Source organism: Dromiciops gliroides, chromosome 1 (assembly GCF_019393635.1).
Source record: "Dromiciops gliroides isolate mDroGli1 chromosome 1, mDroGli1.pri, whole genome shotgun sequence".
Lineage (NCBI taxonomy): Eukaryota > Metazoa > Chordata > Mammalia > Microbiotheria > Microbiotheriidae > Dromiciops > Dromiciops gliroides.
The window spans coordinates 167,484,657-167,502,430 of NC_057861.1; the positions used below are offsets into that span (position 1 = coordinate 167,484,657).

General features: G+C 41.0%; 1 protein-coding gene across 1 annotated transcript in view; it reads left to right on the forward strand.

Annotated features, from left to right (window-relative positions):
• Positions 1 to 6,389: 6,389 nt before the first annotated feature.
• RREB1 (ras responsive element binding protein 1) overlaps positions 6,390 to 17,774 on the forward strand; it is a 147,735-nt gene continuing 136,350 nt past the window's right edge. The window contains exon 1 of the mRNA XM_043976480.1: positions 6,390 to 6,778. The gene's annotated coding sequence lies outside the window, so the exon portion shown is untranslated. The remainder of the gene's footprint in view (positions 6,779 to 17,774) is intronic.

Consider the following 17,774-nt stretch of genomic DNA (forward strand, 5'->3'; position numbering starts at 1 on the left):
TTTTCTTCCTTTCCTCTTGTCTAAGAGAGTGTTGTTGCTTTTGGTGACCTTGTGGACCAACTAACTGTCTATGGGGTTTTCTTGGCAAAGATACTTGAAGTAGTTTGCTATTTCCCTCTCCAGTTTTATGCAGGCTGGGGTTAAGTGACTTGCCCAGGGCCACTGAGCTAGTAAGTGTCGATGTCAAATTTGAACACTGGTCTTTCTGAATCCAGGCCCAGTGTTCTATCCACTGCGACACCTAGCTGCCCATCTAAGAGTTAAGTGTCATTTCTTGCTGGGGTTTAGAGAGGTGTTCGAGTCTCATTCCTTGTTGATTTGCCCATTTCCCTCTGTTATAAACATGTTCATGACATTCTCCCTCAACCTTGCTACTCACCAAGCTATCATTCTACATGTCCTTTCTTCCACTACCAGAATTCTTTATAGTCTCTCCTTCCTTAACTACTTTTTTTTTTAAAGTGAGGCATTTGAGGTTAAGTGACTTGTCCAAGGTTACACAGCTAGTAAGTGTCAAGTGTCTGAGGTCAGATTTGAACTCAGGTCCTCCTGACTCCAGGGCCAGTGCTCTATCCACTGCGCCACCTAGCTGCCCCCCCCTTAACTACTTTTAACTGTCCACTTCTTAAACTTTTTATAATGTGGCTTCTGCACCCTCTGTCTCCCTCTAGCACTCAAATAAAATTATGCTCTTGAAAGTCACCTGATCATTTCCCAATTATCAAACCCATTCCTTTTTGTTGTATCATACTATTGGAACCATTACCTCATCCTTCAAAATTCTCTCCTCCTTTGTTTCAATTCAATTCAATCTGAAAAAAAAAACAAAACCCAAACTCTTTTCAAAGGCACGGATGCTCACCTAGGGATACAAAGGTAAAATATGTGGTTCCTTCCTCTTAGTTCCAGCCCCATCGCTGTCACCTAGTTTGGTGACCTTCTCTAGCCTGGTCCTTTCTCTAAAAAGTCATACTTCAGTGAAACATCATTCAATAAACATATAATCACAAGGAATTGTTCCACAAGCCGGGGATTCGCACAAAAAACAACGTTTTGCCCTCAAGGGGTTTACATTCCACTAAAACATTTGTTGCTTTTCCAGCCACCCCCACAGCAACCATTCAAGTGCTGGGCGATTCGCAACCTTCCCCCCCCCCCCCCTGCCAATTACTCTTCCCAAAGTGCATCTCTAATCAGGTCATTCCCCTGCTTAAAAAAAAAAAAAGTGTGTTGGGGTATATGACTACTGATGTCACTATCTGCTCTAAATCCATGATCCCAAAGTTCCTTTGGCTCCTCTTGTCCACAGTCACACAATTATATTGTTGAAGGCAGGATGCAAACCCATGCCTTTCTACTCACTACAACATGTTGTGCCTTCTAAATTGTCTAACTCAGCCCTTCCTTTTAAAGATGAAGGATTGAGCCACAGAGAGGTAAACTGACAGCACTAGATATAAATGTAGAAAATGACAGAACTGAGATTTCAGCTTATTCTTCTCATTCTAAATCCATGCTCTTCCCATGCCTCTCAAAAACAGTTTGCTGAATGAATAATGAATGTATTTTTTTTCAGAAATAGTCTTATTTAGAAGTATTCTTTTTAAAGAATTCCAATACACAAAGTACAACTCCAATCCACCTACCACTCAGCAGCCAACATGATTTTCTTGAACTGGAAGGTCAGACAGTCAACTGCTCCCTCCTCAGAAAAGTCTAGTGACTTCTTGTTACTTCAGGGTCAAACATAAAATGAGGTTGGGCATTTAAAGTCATTTACATCCTAGCCTCTTCCTACCTTTCCATTCTTCTTACATATTACTTCCACTTCCTAGTTTTCCCAGCTTCCTTTAAAACTAAGCTCAAATCTTAAATTCCAAAGACTTTCATCATTTTCCCTGCCCCTCCCCCACTCCGTCTCTTTCTTCTAAGATTATCATTCATTTACACTCTATAGATCTGGTAAGTACATAGTTATTTGCATATTGTTTCCTCCCTTAGAGTTCCCTGAGAATAGGGACCGTGTTTTTGCCTTTCTTTGAATACCCTTTGCTATGCACTGTGCCTGATACACAGTAAACACTTAATAAATGCCTGTTGACTCACTGATAACTAATTTTATATGTAACTGAATTGTCTACTTAATAAAAATCATGTTCAGTTATGTTAGGAGCCTAATAAAGAGTGACTTTTTTTTAACTCAGTATATTATGAGGTTCTAAAGTCACCTCTAACATGGCTGTTGCAGGAATTTATTTTCCTTGATTACGCATATTGGTCACAAAGGTTTTGTTTTTCTTTTGCCAATTTGGGGAGAGTAGGAAGAAAAGAAAATACATTTTTGTTAATTAAAAATAAACCCTTTTAAACTACAAAACAATAAAGTGACCTCTGTGACTACTTAAAGCCCTCATTTTTTTCCCCCACAAATTGCTTTTTGAGGTTTAGGGGAGACTTCAGAAGAAGCTATCAACAACTCTACAAGGAAGGGCCATTTCAAGAGGAAACATACAAGATTAGGCTCACTGGGAACTACAGTAACTTCCCACACTCTGTCGTTGTAGCTACCCTAGGATACACCGTGGTGAGGAGCTGGAGTTCCTATAGAAGTACACTCAGAAATAACCTGGCTTCTCACTGAAGTTGAAACTGGAGCCCCTCTGGGAGCAACAGATATTACATGTGGCTTTCCTGATGGGGTGGGGAGTAAATGGATGACACATCACCATTCAGTTCCACCACCATTCAGTTGGTAACATAAAGGCCAGCCTGCATTAATTTTTACCTATGCTCTTTTTAAATTTTATTTAAATTTTTTTTGCAGGGCAATGAGGGTTAAGTGACTTGCCCAGGGTTACACAGCTAGTAAGTGTCAAGTGTCTGAAGCCGAATTTGAACTCAGGTCCTCCTGAATCCAGGGCCAGTGCTCTATCCACTGTGCCACCTAGCTGCCCCTCACCTATGCTCTTTTTTTTTTTTTTTTAGTGAGGCAATTGGGGTTAAGTGACTTGCCCAGGGTCACACAGCTAGTAAATGTTAAGTGTCTGAGGCCAGATTTGAACTCAGGTGCTCCTGACTCCAGGGTCGGTGCTCTATCCACTGCGCCACCTAGCTGCCCCCTAACTTGAACCTTTGAAGGAAGTTAAGGAATCAATGGAGAGGCAGAGGTGAGGCAGGGAGTGAATTCCAGGCACTGAGCCAGGAGATGGGATGTCAGGTTCAGGGAAGAGCTAGTAGTCCAGTTTAGCTGGAAAAAAAAAAAGAGTACATGAAGTAAATACAGACATACATGAAAGAGTACATGGAGTAAGTACATAGACATACATGAAAGAGTACATGGAGTAAAATGAAAAGTCTAGAAAGGTAGTTGGAAGTCAGATTATGGAAGGCTTTAAATGCCAGATTGAGGAGTTTCATCTTTGTAACAAGGACCATTGTTACATCCCAAAGGTAACAGAGAATCCCTTTAAGATTTTTGAGTAGGGGAGTGACATAGTGAGATCAATGATTGAGGAATATTAATTTGGTACCTCTGTATGGAAGAGGGACCGGAGAGGGAAAAGACTAGAAGCAGATGGATTTGGAAGCTGACCTGATAGTTGAAGTCAGAGATGATGAGAGTCTAAAGAAGGGTAGTAGCCATGTGAACAGATTAAATAAGGCGATGGTAGAAAGAGAGGTTGTTGAAGTAGAATTGTCAAGATTTGCTACTCAGATATGGGGGAGGAGTAAGAGTTAAGAGAAGTGGAAGAATCAAGGATGAATCCAGACTGTGAAACTGAATGATCAGAAGGATGGTGGTACCCTTAACAGAAACATGTAAGTTTAGGAGACAAGTCAATTTAGGGGGAAAGATACCACCCTCTATTGTGGACATTTTGAATTTGAGTAGCCTATAAGACATGCAGTGATGTCCAATAGGCAGCTAACAATGTAAGAGTAGAGTTAAGAAGAGAGATTAGGTGTATAATATATAGGTTTAGGAATAATCTGTATATTGAGGATTACTAAAAGTGTGTGAATCTATTACATCATCAAGAAAGACTATATGGAGATAGGCAGGAACCTACTATGCAGCCAAGGAGGATACATCTCCTCCCCATCCTCCATTATTGGGAGGAAGATACATTTTGATGCAGCAAAGGAGACTGAGGAGTGGTTAAACAAAAGGCAGTGTAGGACAGAACAGCATCACTGACTCTAAAGGAGAGAGAATATGGTGAGAGGGGATGGTTGACAGTGTCAACAGTTGCGTGCAGTTTAAGCTATTAGCAATTAAGAAGAATAAGGTCTGAGAAAAGATCATCAGAGATCATTGTTAATCTTGGAGAAAGCAGTTTCAGTCAAGTGTTGGGAGTATGAAGTCTGATTGCAAAGGCTTGGGAAGAGAGGGATTTCATTGCCGAAGGGAGGTAAAAGGCATGCTTAAAGGGATTTTAACTCTGGTTTGTGTTCTCCAACCATCTACTCCAGTCTGAATATTATTTTCCTGTGCTGTGAGCTGACAGGAAGTGTCAAGTTAAAAGAGAGTCAAGACAGTACCCCCACAAAGCAAATTCATCTGGGAACTTCCTCCCACTTTGAGGTGTGGTGGGAGGGCCTACTGGAGGTGGATTAACTTGAAGTAGGGGTGGAGAAGTGATAATATTCCTTTATCTACTGTTCCATCACCTACTAACTCTTCCAGAATTAAGATGGTGAGCAGAATGTCTGAAGAAAGGAACTGTTAAGGGGTTGGGGTTGAAGGCTGGGAATTTATGAAAACATTCAGATAGTTGCTCAAGGATGAGATAGTAAATGAGATAACAGACAAAAGTGCTTTGCAAACCTTCAGGTGCGTTGTAAATGTTAGCTATTATTAAGGAGGAAGCAATGGCAGCAGGTGGCAGAGAAGATTCAGCAGACACCTAACTTTCTTTGGATGTTTCCAAAGTGTTTCTTCTAGAAAGGCATCATAAGAAGCATCCCTAAGCCTTCTTCCCCTTTCACCCAGTTAAAAGTAAACCAAAGGTTGAAATAACGTGAAAGATGGGGGAAACACACACACACACACACACACACACACACACACACGAAGCTCCATGATTCCTAGGGGCTTGGAAAGCAAAAGCCACTCGCGTGCTTGCAGTGGACGCAGGGAAGGTCGCAGAAGTTTGCAAGGAGGGAAGCTGATTTGGATCAGCTTCAGCTGCTGCTGCTACTACTCCCTTCCCCAACAGCAGGGCAGCCCCTCCCCCCTCCAGGCAGCACCAAACTCACTAACCTACCCCTCGCACCTTCCAGGAGTGCAAAGACCAAGCTGGTGTGTGTGTGTGTGTGTGTGTGTGTGTGTGTGTGTGTGTGTGTGTGTGTGTGTGTGTGTGTGTGTGTGTGTGTGTGTGTGTGTGTGTGTGGTTGTGTGTGTGCGCGCGCGCGCGCGTGTGTGTTGTTGGGGCGCCTGTGTGAGTTGGGGAGAACACAGGAAAAATTCCCCCCAAAGATGACGGTTGTTTCTGTAAAGTACTAGTTGGGGAAAGATAGGAAGTAATGGCACATCGGAACAGGAGGCTAGCCCAGCCGAAGGATACATCGAATGGAGAGAGGACAACCTTTAGTAGTAGTAGAGTAACAGCAGCAGCAGCAGCAGCAGCTCAGTAACACGTCCCCAGGAGACTAGCAGGAGCAACACGTGATGTGTCTACTTATCAGGGTGAGAGAGGGAGAGTCACTGAGTGAGAGAGAGAGAGAGACAGAGAGACAGAGAGAGTGAGGGCAAGGAAGAGGGGGGAGGAAGGGTTGGGGGGATCGACCCCTAAAAACGACTTTGGGACGAGGTGGGGTTGTCTCCAATGCTTTGCCCATCTTCCTCCTTCTGGGAGAAGAGGAAGAAGGGAAGTTATTGTGGAGTTGATGAACTTTGCACATCCAGAAACGCCATTTTGATTCCTTTTCCGGAACAACTTTGCATCTCTCCTTTTTTTTTCTTTTCCTCTCTCTCTCTTTCTCTCTCGCTAAAGCTCATCAGTCACCATTAAATCATGTCTCGGCGCAAACAGTTCTGCCCCGTAGAGTCACTAACCGTGAGTACAAGAATGTGGTTCTATCTTTAACTCAGTTTCAAAGATGTGTCTGCTGCCTGAATGAGAGCGCTCCTTTGGAGAATTTGGGGGATAAGTGGCTTGTAGTTTTAAAAAAGTTGATTAGTGTCTTTCAATGCTCTGCCTTCACCTTTAACCAAAAACAGTGCGCGCTGTGCGTTCTTCCCCCTAAAGTTTGGTTGGCAGTGGTGATGATGAGTTTGTGCAGCCTTCTGCTCCTCCTCCTCCTCCCCCTCCCCCCTCCCCTTCCTTTGCTCCTTTTCCCTTCCCTGTTGCTGACTCTCCACCAACCAGCTCCCTGAGAGTAGCAGCAGCAGCCGCAGCAGCAGCAGCAGCACCAGCAGCACCAGCACCAGCACCACCAGCACCACCAGCGTTTTGCCTGCAGGACCTGATGCTCATCCATATTAAACCGTCTGAGCTCAGGAATCCGGCCAGATCATCTCCTCCTTCTCCTGCTGCAAAGTTTATTTTTAACCAGCAACCACCAGAACTTGGATGGTGCGCGGACTGCCAGCAAGAAACATCTCTTTTAAACGCAACTCTCCATCTTCCGCCCACCCTCCTCCAACTTTTTTTTTCTTTCCTGAAAGGGGAGGGGAAATTTTTCCCTTCCCTCCCCCCTTTACATATTTGAAAGTCATTTTTGAGAGGTTTTTTTTTAATGTTCGAAAAGTTGAGATGAAGACGCCTGCTTTAAGGTACTGGGGGCTTTGAGTTCGGTCTGACTGGTTCCCTTTTCGGTGTTTCTCGGGTCGGTGGAAGCATCCGTCTCTGCCTTTCACATTCGTACTTTGATCTCTCTGACTGTGTCTGTCTCTCCCTCCCCCGCCTCTCCGAAGTGGGGGTGTCTGTGTGTGCTCGTACTCTAGCCCCCCCTTCTTCAAGTCCCTAGCGAGCTTTTCCTTGTTTTAAAAGTTATAACAGTCCCAAGCCGTACAATTTAGAACACGGAGTTAGTTGGGGTTTTTTTGTTTTTTGGAGGGGGGAGGGGGGTGGAATCCACTTTATTTGGAGAGTACTTTAAAAAAAAAACAACTTATTTTCCACTTGCGTGGTGCCTAAGGAAAGCGTTTGTGTTCGAAGCCCATCTCTGAGTGTGAGTTGTGAGTGTGTAACATACATTACGGGGAGGAAGAACCACACCACGCACACACGCAACATCACGAGTACAGGAAGACGCTGGAGGAGCATCTGAAACCGGGAGACTTGTTGAGATAGATGATCCTGGCTCCCGGGGGGGAGGGGGGGCGGAGAGGGAGGAAGAGGAGGAGGAGAGGGGAGGAGGGGAGTACTCCTAGAACTTTTGCCCTGCGCCCGCTGGACCAGCCGGGAAGCGTGGGCTCTTCATCTCACCTTCCTCCTCGCATCCATTACTTACTCTACGTTACCCAGTCGGGAGTTCGCGTTCAGGGGGAGGGCGATGGATGGCGGGGGTGGGGGGGGGGTGGGGGGTGGAGGAGGTGAGCCGGGGCAGGGCTATTGCTAATTGAACGTGGCAAGATGCCTTTTGATCTCCGCATCCACCCCGCCACTACCACGAAAGTTTTCCTGGCGTCTTCCTCGTCTGCCTTCACCCCCCCCCCCCCAGTCCGCCTCGCCCTCTCCTCCCCCCCCCCCCCACCTCTCCCCCACCCCCACCCCTTGGTCTCTTAGGAAACTGCGACCTTAATGGTTGCTAAGAAGCAGGGGAGGTCCTTCCCGTCCCCAGGCCACCCCCCTGCCCCCACCCCACCCCTCCCTCCCTCCCTCCCTCCCTGTGGATCAGCAGTTTTTTCCCCCTCTGGATGGGGTCGTGAGGAGGATGTAGTTCCTCCGTCCGTCGGCCCGGGAACGCTTAGTCCTGCCCTACCCTGCCCGCCTCGGCGGTGAGTACCAGCGGCCCGAGCCTGTGCCCTCGGCGCGGCCAACTTCTCTTCGGGTGTGTGTTACTTTTTTTGGCCATGGAGAGCTGGGGGTGGGGTGGGAATGCGGCACCGCTCCGATCTTCCAGGGATGCAGCGCCGGGCTCTCGGGACTAGCCCATTTTGTTGTCAGGCAGAGCCACCGAGGTGGTGGACTCGGTGATGTCCAGTTGGTGGCCGGAAAACTTATTTTTTTGGGGGGGGGGGTGCCTTCGGGGAAGTTTTGTGTGTGTGCTTGTGTGTGTCTGCGTGTATGTACACGTACTTGTGTGTAGAGGCAAGGAGGATTCCACTTTGTTTGTACTAAGTGGACCGGACTGGTGGACCGGGATCCTGTGAGTCCTTTGGTTGCCGTTGGCGTAGACCAGGGTTGGGTTCTGCAATGCATCCTTGATGGGTTATAAAAAGAGGAGGAGAGAATTTCTCCTTGCTCAGCAGATTTGTCCTCCCTTGCTCTTACTGGTTAGGAGATAGAACGTGAGCCCAGATCCGGACGAGCAGTTCACATTCCATTACGAAATTCTACACGGCTTCAGAGGCAGCAGCAGCACACAACTCATGCACTTTAGAGAGTTTGGGGAAGGGGAGGCGGGGAGGATGAAGAAGAGGAAGAGTACATATCTTTTAAAAAGCAGGTTTTAAAACTTTTCTCATCCGTGTAAAAATGATCTTCATCTTTGCCTTAAAGTTTGAAGTTTTCAGCCCTCTCAGAAAGCTAATGGAAAAAAAGTTTGTTTCTTGGATGGATGATACTGGAAATAGGAAGGAGGAGAGTCTTGAAATGATTTCAGCAAATACTTTGATGTATAACAGCATTTTTCAGGTTTCTCTTTTAGATATGTGCAGTTACTGTTCAGGAATTCATCCTGAAATTGTTGCAACTGCTGTTTTAATGAGAGATGGAAAAGAGATGGAGGAGGGAACCACTTTGATCAAATATTTTTCTTTTTAGGGACCTACAAAGGCATCCTCTAGATGTGATTACTAAAAAAAAATAATTCAAAGACATAATTTGATAAGGTTCTGAAGTTACAGGTCTTGGCTAAAAGCTACGATTTAAAAAATACTTAGTTCCTGCTTTTCCTTGGAAACTCCCACAGAAGTTTTGGTTGAATGACTTTAAAGGATGCTTAAAGTAATTCATGCTTAAGTGAGCCATGATAATTTTAGAGTCTTTAGTTTTTTCAACTTTTTACGACTATGCACAAAGTCCTAAAATGCAGTCTTTTAACATAAGCTAATTTTTAGTTGATAACAGAATGGATCAACATCAATTATTTAATCAAGTGGATATTCACAACTTAACTGTTGAAGAGTTTTTGAGGCTCACAAATAGTTGTCTTACCTGGTACATTTTGGGGTTTCACTTTTTTTAAAAAGGCATATTGATAAATTGGAATGTCATCATTTAATCCATTTTAAAGCAGTCTAAAGTGCCAAACCTCATTTTGGGTTGTTTAGAAAGCTTAAAATCAGCCAGATCTTTTTCAGTCGTTCAATGAAGATATGCTCTTCTTGTTTCTTAAAGTTTGGCTATCTATAAAGAGATTTTTTTTTGCATTTATTTCTTTTTAAGAGGTAAATTAATGGGAGATGATGCTTCTGGTGTTTAATATGTTATGAAAAAATAAATGACATTTAATACATCGTTTTAAATTTTTTTCTCATCAGCTTCAGAATGTAAGTTGTTTAATGGACAAGTTTGTGGACCGCGTGGTGGAGTGTGAGTTTGACTCAGCTGGTCCAGGTGGTGCATCCATTCCTAACTGTTTGCACCATCAAGCAAGAGACCTTTTCTTCCCCTGGTCTTTATTTTAGGTACACAAAGACCTAACATTTAGATGTCTATCCAGTCTGGTTAGAAAGTTTTAAGACACAACAAAAAACAGCTCATATACCTCCCCCCACTTGCTATGATGGTATATGAATTGTCATTTTAAAAGTTCTTTTTCTTGTCAGCATAACAAGATTTTCAGTTCATGTGATAACCTAGTTAACAAAGTTTTTTTCATCTTCCGAGGTTTGTTTTTTGTTTTGTTTTGGTTTTTTTGAGAGACTCTGGATGACCCTGTTGGTAATATAAATTTAAGGGATGAGAATTTTTGTAAAGCCCTAAAAGAAAGAGAAATGTGTGTAAATATTGGCTATTATTTTCATTTCATTTCACTCATACAGAGTGGTAAAAACGTGGTCACTGGAGACTATCAGAGGTGAACCCTTTGATGGTTCTATTCATTATCCTTTTTAAAAGTAGGTGGTGCTTAGAAGGTCATAGGATAAGTGTTGCTAAGCAGCTAAACAGAAGGATGCTAAAATTAACCCAGCATTTTTGTCAGAGCATTCCCTCTTTTAATAATATTTATTACATTTAATTTCTGCACTCTGTTTAATTTTTGAAATGGGGGGGAGGGAAGGCTATTCATTTTTTGCACTCATTACATTAAAATAGCCTTTTCCCTTTTCTGAGTACCTAATTGATGTTTATTGCTCCCTGGCCATGGGAGAGGTGTCAGATGGCAGCCTCTTCAGACAGGCTCTTTGAATAGGAAGAGATATTACCAAAAGTGTTGGGTTCATGTTTGTAATAGCATCCTAGTTTATGTAGTAATCCGATTATTTTATTTAGGATTCTCAAATAAACCATAAAGTGATCTTTTATTAAACAAAAGGTTAGGTTTTCATTCAAAAGGAAAAAAATACTATATGATATCAATCCATATTGATCCACTGTCTCTGCTGATAATCTGACAATAGTTTTTCTCCTCTTTGACTGTGATAATCATTCCCTAAGATTAGGTTTGGAGAATGGCCTTCCCTCTCTCCCTCCTCCCAATCTCTCACTTTATTCAGAACAAAGGTTCATAGATAACTTTTCACATCTAATTTTTCAGAGTAGTTATAAGAGCCCAAATATACCTTTCAAACAAGAGCTTGAATCTTAGGGGGAGAAATTTGGAAAGGTTTACTGCCAAAGGTTAAATTCTACTTATAAAATTGTCCTTGGTGAATGAAATGTAGAGTCTTAGCAGAAGCCAGAGTTGATAGCCAGCATCATCATTTCTTGGTCCAAAAGGTAAACCTGTATCATTGGGTGACTAAGTTGTTCAAAATGTAAACTTTTCTTAATAGGATAAGCTCTTTGTGTATATCAGGGGAAATTCATTTAACATTTTTGATTTCTACATGTATATAAGAGTTGAATTATGTGGATCTTAGAGTCTTGGGACTTAATTCTGAATAGGAAACCCAGATTTGTTTTCACATCCATTGAAATTTCTCCTTGTAGAGAAATCCTCCCACAAATCAAAGGGACCAATTTCTGAAGAACAGAGATACATGAATTAGCTTTCAGAAGTTAAAACACTTGTGTCAGTTTCCCCTCCATTTCATAACTGCTGAAGGGAGAGTGAATAAAAGCTCAGTTATCTAGGCTAGAGATACTAAGACCAGCTTGAAAGCAATGCCACCCCTGCCCTCAAGGAGCTCCTAGTCTACTATTTCTGGTGGGAATGTTTTTCTTTTATATTTGTAATACAATAGATGCAAGTTAAGACAATTGAGTTCATCTGCCTCATTTTAGATTACCTTTGACATGTAAATATTTCTCTTCTAGTCACTCACTCTTGGGAGTTTACATTTATGGGCATGCTGTCTTTGTGAGTTCTTGTTGTGATCCTGGAGAATGTGATGGAGAGAGAAAATAAATCTCTTCCCTTTGGCCACCTAGGAAGCATTTTGGTGAATCTTGTTTTTGATGCTACTTCACTGTTCTGGGTAATCAATCAAGGTGGTTCTCAGTGAATAGGTGCTTCAGACAAAAGAAGTAGGAATTGGGTGGAGACTGTTTGTTCTGTGTGATTCAAACCAGTAATGCTGGGAGAATTTGAAGGCCTAGAGACTAGGTAGCTGAATATTTCTGGAAAGATTCACCTGCAAACTACTCTCCAGGGTGGGTGGTACTGATAGGGGTGGAGAAAGCTGATTGAAACACCTCCCCACAGGCTTTGTCAGACTCTTTTGCTCACCCTGGAGAAAAAAGTCACCGGAGGGATAACCAGATAAAGCCCTCATTGACTGCTGTGCATTTATGTTTTCATACTTAGTTTGTTTAGTATTCCATTACTTTTTACAATGGAATAGAAAAGCTGTTAAACGGTGTACTTCTTTAAAAGGATTCCTTTTTAATTTGATCACTCACTGGGATGTACTTACTGGGAAGAGTCAGTAAAGTACCTCTATCATGTGTTTCATTTGGATGAGTCCTTTGACACATATTCTAATTTATTCTCACAACCACTCTGAGGTAGGGCATTTTACAGATGTGCCCAAGGTCAATCAGAGCTAGGGTTTCTGAGCCCGAGACCAAACTGTACACAGACTTTTCAGAAAGTCAGCTTTGATATCAGTTTGTGAAACCTAGGGAGTAAAACTTTTCTACTGACTTAAGGTTCTTTTAAAAGTCATTCTAGGGGGGCAGCTAGGTGGCGCAGTAGATAAAGCACCAGCCCTGGATTCAGAAGGACCTGAGTTCAAATTTGACCTCAGACACTTAACACTTACTAGCTGTGTGACCCCGGGCAAGTCACTTAACCCCATGCCCCCCCCCCCAAAAAAAAAAAACAACTAAAAAAAAGGTCATTCTATAGTTGTATTTGATATAGGACAATTTTTTTTTAAACTTCAGTCTTCCCCATCACTTTTTTTTTTACTGATGGCTATAAGCACAACAGCACCTAATTTCCCATTTCATAAAGCTGTAAGTAGAAGATAGTATATATGAAGGCATTTTAAAGATCTCTTGGGTGGGGGGGCAGCTAGGTGGCTCATTGGATAAAGCATTGGCCTTGGATTAAGGAGGACCTCAGTTCAAATCTAGCCTCAGACACTTGACACTAGCTGTGTGACCCTAGGCGCATCTATCTCTCTCTCTCTCTCTCTCTCTCTCTCTCTCTCTCTCTCTCTCTCTCTCTCTCTCTCTCTCTCTCTCTCTCTCTCTCTCTCTCACACACACACACACACACACACACACACACACACACACACACACCTCTCTGTCTTCCCATTCAGGAGGCTTTTCAGCTCTCCATTTGTCTATTTTTCTCAAGCATAAGCTGCCCATAGGGTTTTCTGGTCCAAATTGGGGAAACTCCAATATTCCTCATTAATTGAATGCTGGAGCACAAACATAATTTTGGCAGGCAGCTGCTTAGGTATTTTATTTTGAGAAAATGGGGAGTCAGAGAGTGTCTAACCTAACATTCCAAAAGGTAGTCCACAGGGGAGTTTTGTGTTTTGTTTTTTAACCTATAAACAGTTGGTATTGTGATGGTGCATCTCATTTCATTGTTTTGTATGTAGTACATTTAGAAGCCTGAAAGTTTTAGAGTATAGCAAGGACGAACAAGTTTTTTAAGCCCTTGAGTGATACCTTTGTACCTAGGAACTACTGAGAGACCAGAGAAAAAGGGAAGAAAAAAAGAGGAGGAAGATGAGAAGGAAGTAGATGTGAGGGGAGAGGTTGTGAATAAGTAACGTTTACTTGTATTATCTATCGTTTGAGCATCACTAAGACTTAAGAGAAATAGGCAGCTAGGTGGCGCAGTGGATAGAACACTGGACTTGTAGTCCAGAAGACGAGTCCAGATGGAGCTTCAGACACTAGCTGTGTGACACAGGGCAAGTCACTTAACCTCTGTTTGCCTCACTTCCTCATCTGTAAAATGGGGTTAATAATATTTCCCAGGGTGGTTGTGAGGATCAAATGTATGTGATAGACTATTTGTAAAGCACTTAGCACAGTGTCTGACACATAGTAGACATGAATATTAGCTATTATTACTGAATATTGTCTCCATTTTACAGATGAAGAAGTGCAGGCTCACCCATGTTCCCACAGTAAATGCATCAAAAGGTGTCATTTGAACCCCAGATTTTCTCTTCCAAATCTCTATCCTACCACTCTGGAGATGTGTGCCTGATGGTGACATGTCATTTACCACAAGCCTGTTATAGAAATGTGATTTTCAGTATACTGCCTTAGCTCTTATGTTAAGACTTACTTAAAAAAATAAAAAATAAAAACAGCCATTTATTTGAGCAAGCCAAACTAGAAGCAGCAACTTTTTCATATTTATTCAAACTATACCTTTAACCAATTGGAAAACCTCATGATGACTGCTACTTGATCTGTAGAGTCTAGAATAATAAAACATTTTTTTTTAATTTTGGTTTTAATATAACATTTTAGACAGGAATTAGAGAGTTTGAAGAAGCTTCAGGTTATGTGTGAAAGACATAAATGTGGCTCAGAAGTCATCTTCTGATTGGATTTGTACATTAGGCTATATATCTGCCTAGAATTGATAAAAGAAGTTTTAAATTGTAGGATTAGGGACTGGACCTGTGATTTCATTTATAGGAAATCATAGAAAGTTTAAAATAAGAGTTTTTACTAGATTTTTTTTTAATTAAAAAGAAAAATTTTACACTATATCTCATTACCTTGAGAGGTGTCACCCTATGGTCTTTTCTAATTAGAGCCATGTTTCATTGCTCTCTGTTTGAAGTTTACATAAATTGGGAGAGATGGGCAGGGAGATCAAAGGTAGTGAATTTCATCACTTCCAGTATGTGTGCCCATTTTGCTATGCTTACAGTTTTATTTCATTAATGGTATGAGTTAATAGGAGTCTTGACCTGCACACAACTTGACTTCTTTCTTCTTAGTTCACTGTCTGGATTAAAAAAAAAAAAAAGACATGCCAGTAGTTTTGTTGAATTTATTTTACTCGTTATATAATTGAAGTGGATGTAGATAATTTTTATAAATTGAGTTATTTTAAGAATCCAGGTGGAATTTCTTAAAGGATTTTATGCCGAATCTCTTGAATACAAGCAGTTGTTTCAGATTAAACTTTTTTGTTCAGGTTTTTTATGTCAAGAGTTTGTTTGGATCTGTTAGAAAAAGGAATGGTAGTTTAAAGAGGTAGTGGATAGTTAGCTATTATATAGCTCTATATACATTTAGGTATGTAGTACTAAATACATTTCCATATATTGCTTGAATTGTAAAGGACTGTAGAGATAAATTTCAGGGTATGTTGCTATATTAACTGATTTTATTCATTATTCAGTTATTAACTATAGGTTGGGCTCAGCAGTATGCAACTATGGACAATTATATTGAAAAGTAATTTTCTGGTATAGAAAACTTAGCTACTCAAGGAAAACTCCATCCCTTTGGTACTGATTTGGAAAAGGGATTTTTGAACAAGTCATTCTTCTGGCCTTGGGTGTGGGGTGGGAATGTGCATAAATAATACCCATAGATTATGGATTTGATTAGATTTCAGGGTAAATGTACTCAACCGTGTTTAAGAGTTATAATAATTCATTTGTAAATATACAGAAAATTTTACTAGGTTCATAACTAGTTTTTCTTTTCTTTTTTTTCCTTTTTTCTTTTTAGTGGGGCAAAGAGAGGGTTAAGTGACTTGCCCAGGGTCACATAGCTAGTAAGTGTCAAATGTCTGAGGTCAGATTTGGATTCAGGTCCTCCTGAATCCAAGACCAGTACTTTATCCACTGTGCCACCTAGCTGCCCCTCATAACTAGTTTTTCAAAGCAGTATCTTGTCAGTCAAAATCAACTTAAACTAATTTATTGACTTATGTACCAGGCACCGTCATAGGCACTAAGGATATAAGGAAAGACAAAAGCTCATATTTTCATGGCCTCATTACTCTATATCAGCAGTGTCTTTAACATTATGGTCTGCCTGCTAAGGGAACACCTTAAACAGGTTTCCTGGTTTGAGATTTAATTAAAACTAATTTGACTTAATCCTTTTTCCCCATTTTTGTAAACGAAATAATTTAAGGGAAGCTTCAAACATATGCTTCTAATTTAGTTTATAGTCCAGTCACCAAAAAGATGATTTTGAGAATCATTTTATATTCAAGAAGCTTTTAAAGGGGATTTTATAATTCTCTTCAACTTTATAATGGAAGATTATCCGTTATCCATTCAATGTAATTGAAAAAATATCTAACACCTCAAACACTGACATTAAGTTGTAGGTTCAGTAATAATAAGTTGAGTTCTTGAATATGGACATTCGACCCCCCTCCTTAGTTTTCATTATTATCGCTCAGTAATTGCTTGCAGGCAATCCCTTCTAGGACTATACATATTTCATTTGTTAGAACTGTGTTATTATTCTAATTAACTTATACTTAAGGTTTTGAAAACTCAGTTCCGTGATCACTTTTGATCATAAACCTAAGGCTGACTATAGCACGAGTATAATACATTGATGTGAGAGGAAACGATGTATTTGTCACCTGTAGACAGAAAATAAGTCGCACAAATAACCATGGAAGATTCTTACTTTGAATAATTTTCAGGTGAAGCATAAAACCAGTTTTAACAAGTAAGGGGCTTAATCAGCATTCAGGAAGCTTAGCTTCTGGCTTGCAAGTGATTATGTTTCAAAGCAGTTAAAAAGCAGATGCTTAAGATAATTTTCTACATAATCAATATGCAAGTTTTTTTCAGATTATCCTGAAAATTTGTCTATTTATTCTGTAATTACTCCATTTGAAAATTGCCCTAAGCTTGAACCTTGATATCAAGAATTCTGGTATTCCAAACAAATCATAGCATATCAGCAGGAAAGGACTTAATAGTTCAATAGTTCCTCTAGTTCAGCCTCCTCATTTGACATGTGGGGAAATAGAGGCTCAGAGAAGTTTGGGTCATAAAGAGCTTTTGGGTGACAGAAATGAAATGAAGTTGGCCAGATCAGCGGACCCCAAAATTCCAGTCTTTCCAATACACTAGAGTCTTAACCTCTAACATTGTTACATTCTTTCTATAGTTTTTATTTACTTTATTTAAAGAAAAATTTCCACCACTGTGTGAGGGAAGACATACCAATAGTAAGCTCATGTACTCCTATGGTATCCTTGTGACCATAGGAGGAAAGAAGGCCCTTCAGTTATTTGGTGAATTTATGGGAGAACATTGATAGGAGGGATGGGCAGGCAGAAGTATAGGTTGTGATGCCCACATTGACAGGATCACAGATCCTTTTGAATATTTGAGAGCTTGCTTTAATGGGACAAGCTAAATAAAACAGGTATCTGGGTTATAGTGTCAGATGTAATTCTCATATTTGCATAGTGCTTTATGGTTTACAAAGTACTTTCCTCAAAACAACCTTATGGAATAGATGGTTGTAAGTATTATCCCCAATTTTCAGAAAAGTAAATAAGCCCAAAAGTCACACAGCATGCAATCAGAGTTGGGAAAGGAGCCCAAGCCCTCTGACCAAGCAAAGTGCAATTTTCATTACCCCCAGTGGCGAATCCACCTTCCCCTCATCAAATGAAGCTCTTGATTAAGCTTCTTGAGGGTAGAGACTTTGAATTTTTTTCCCTTTGTAACACTAGCACTTGGTACAGTGCTTAGTGAACAGTAGAGGTTTAATAAATGCTTCTTGTTGTGTGTGTGTGAGGTAACTTAGCTTCAGGGATGATGATTCTTGTGCAAATGCAAGTAAAGTAGTATGATACCATCTTAAAGATATTACACTGGTGCAAAGATAGTCCTTTAGAAATTGTCTGGTGAAGGTAACATTAGGATGTGGATAGAGAGTTATGGGACTTGGGAGTCTGGAAGACCTAGGTTTGAATTCTGTTTTAGACACTATCTATGTAGTCACTTGACCACTTTGTGCCTCAGTTTCCTCATCTGTAAAATAAAGGGGTTGAACCTGACGACCTCTAAAACC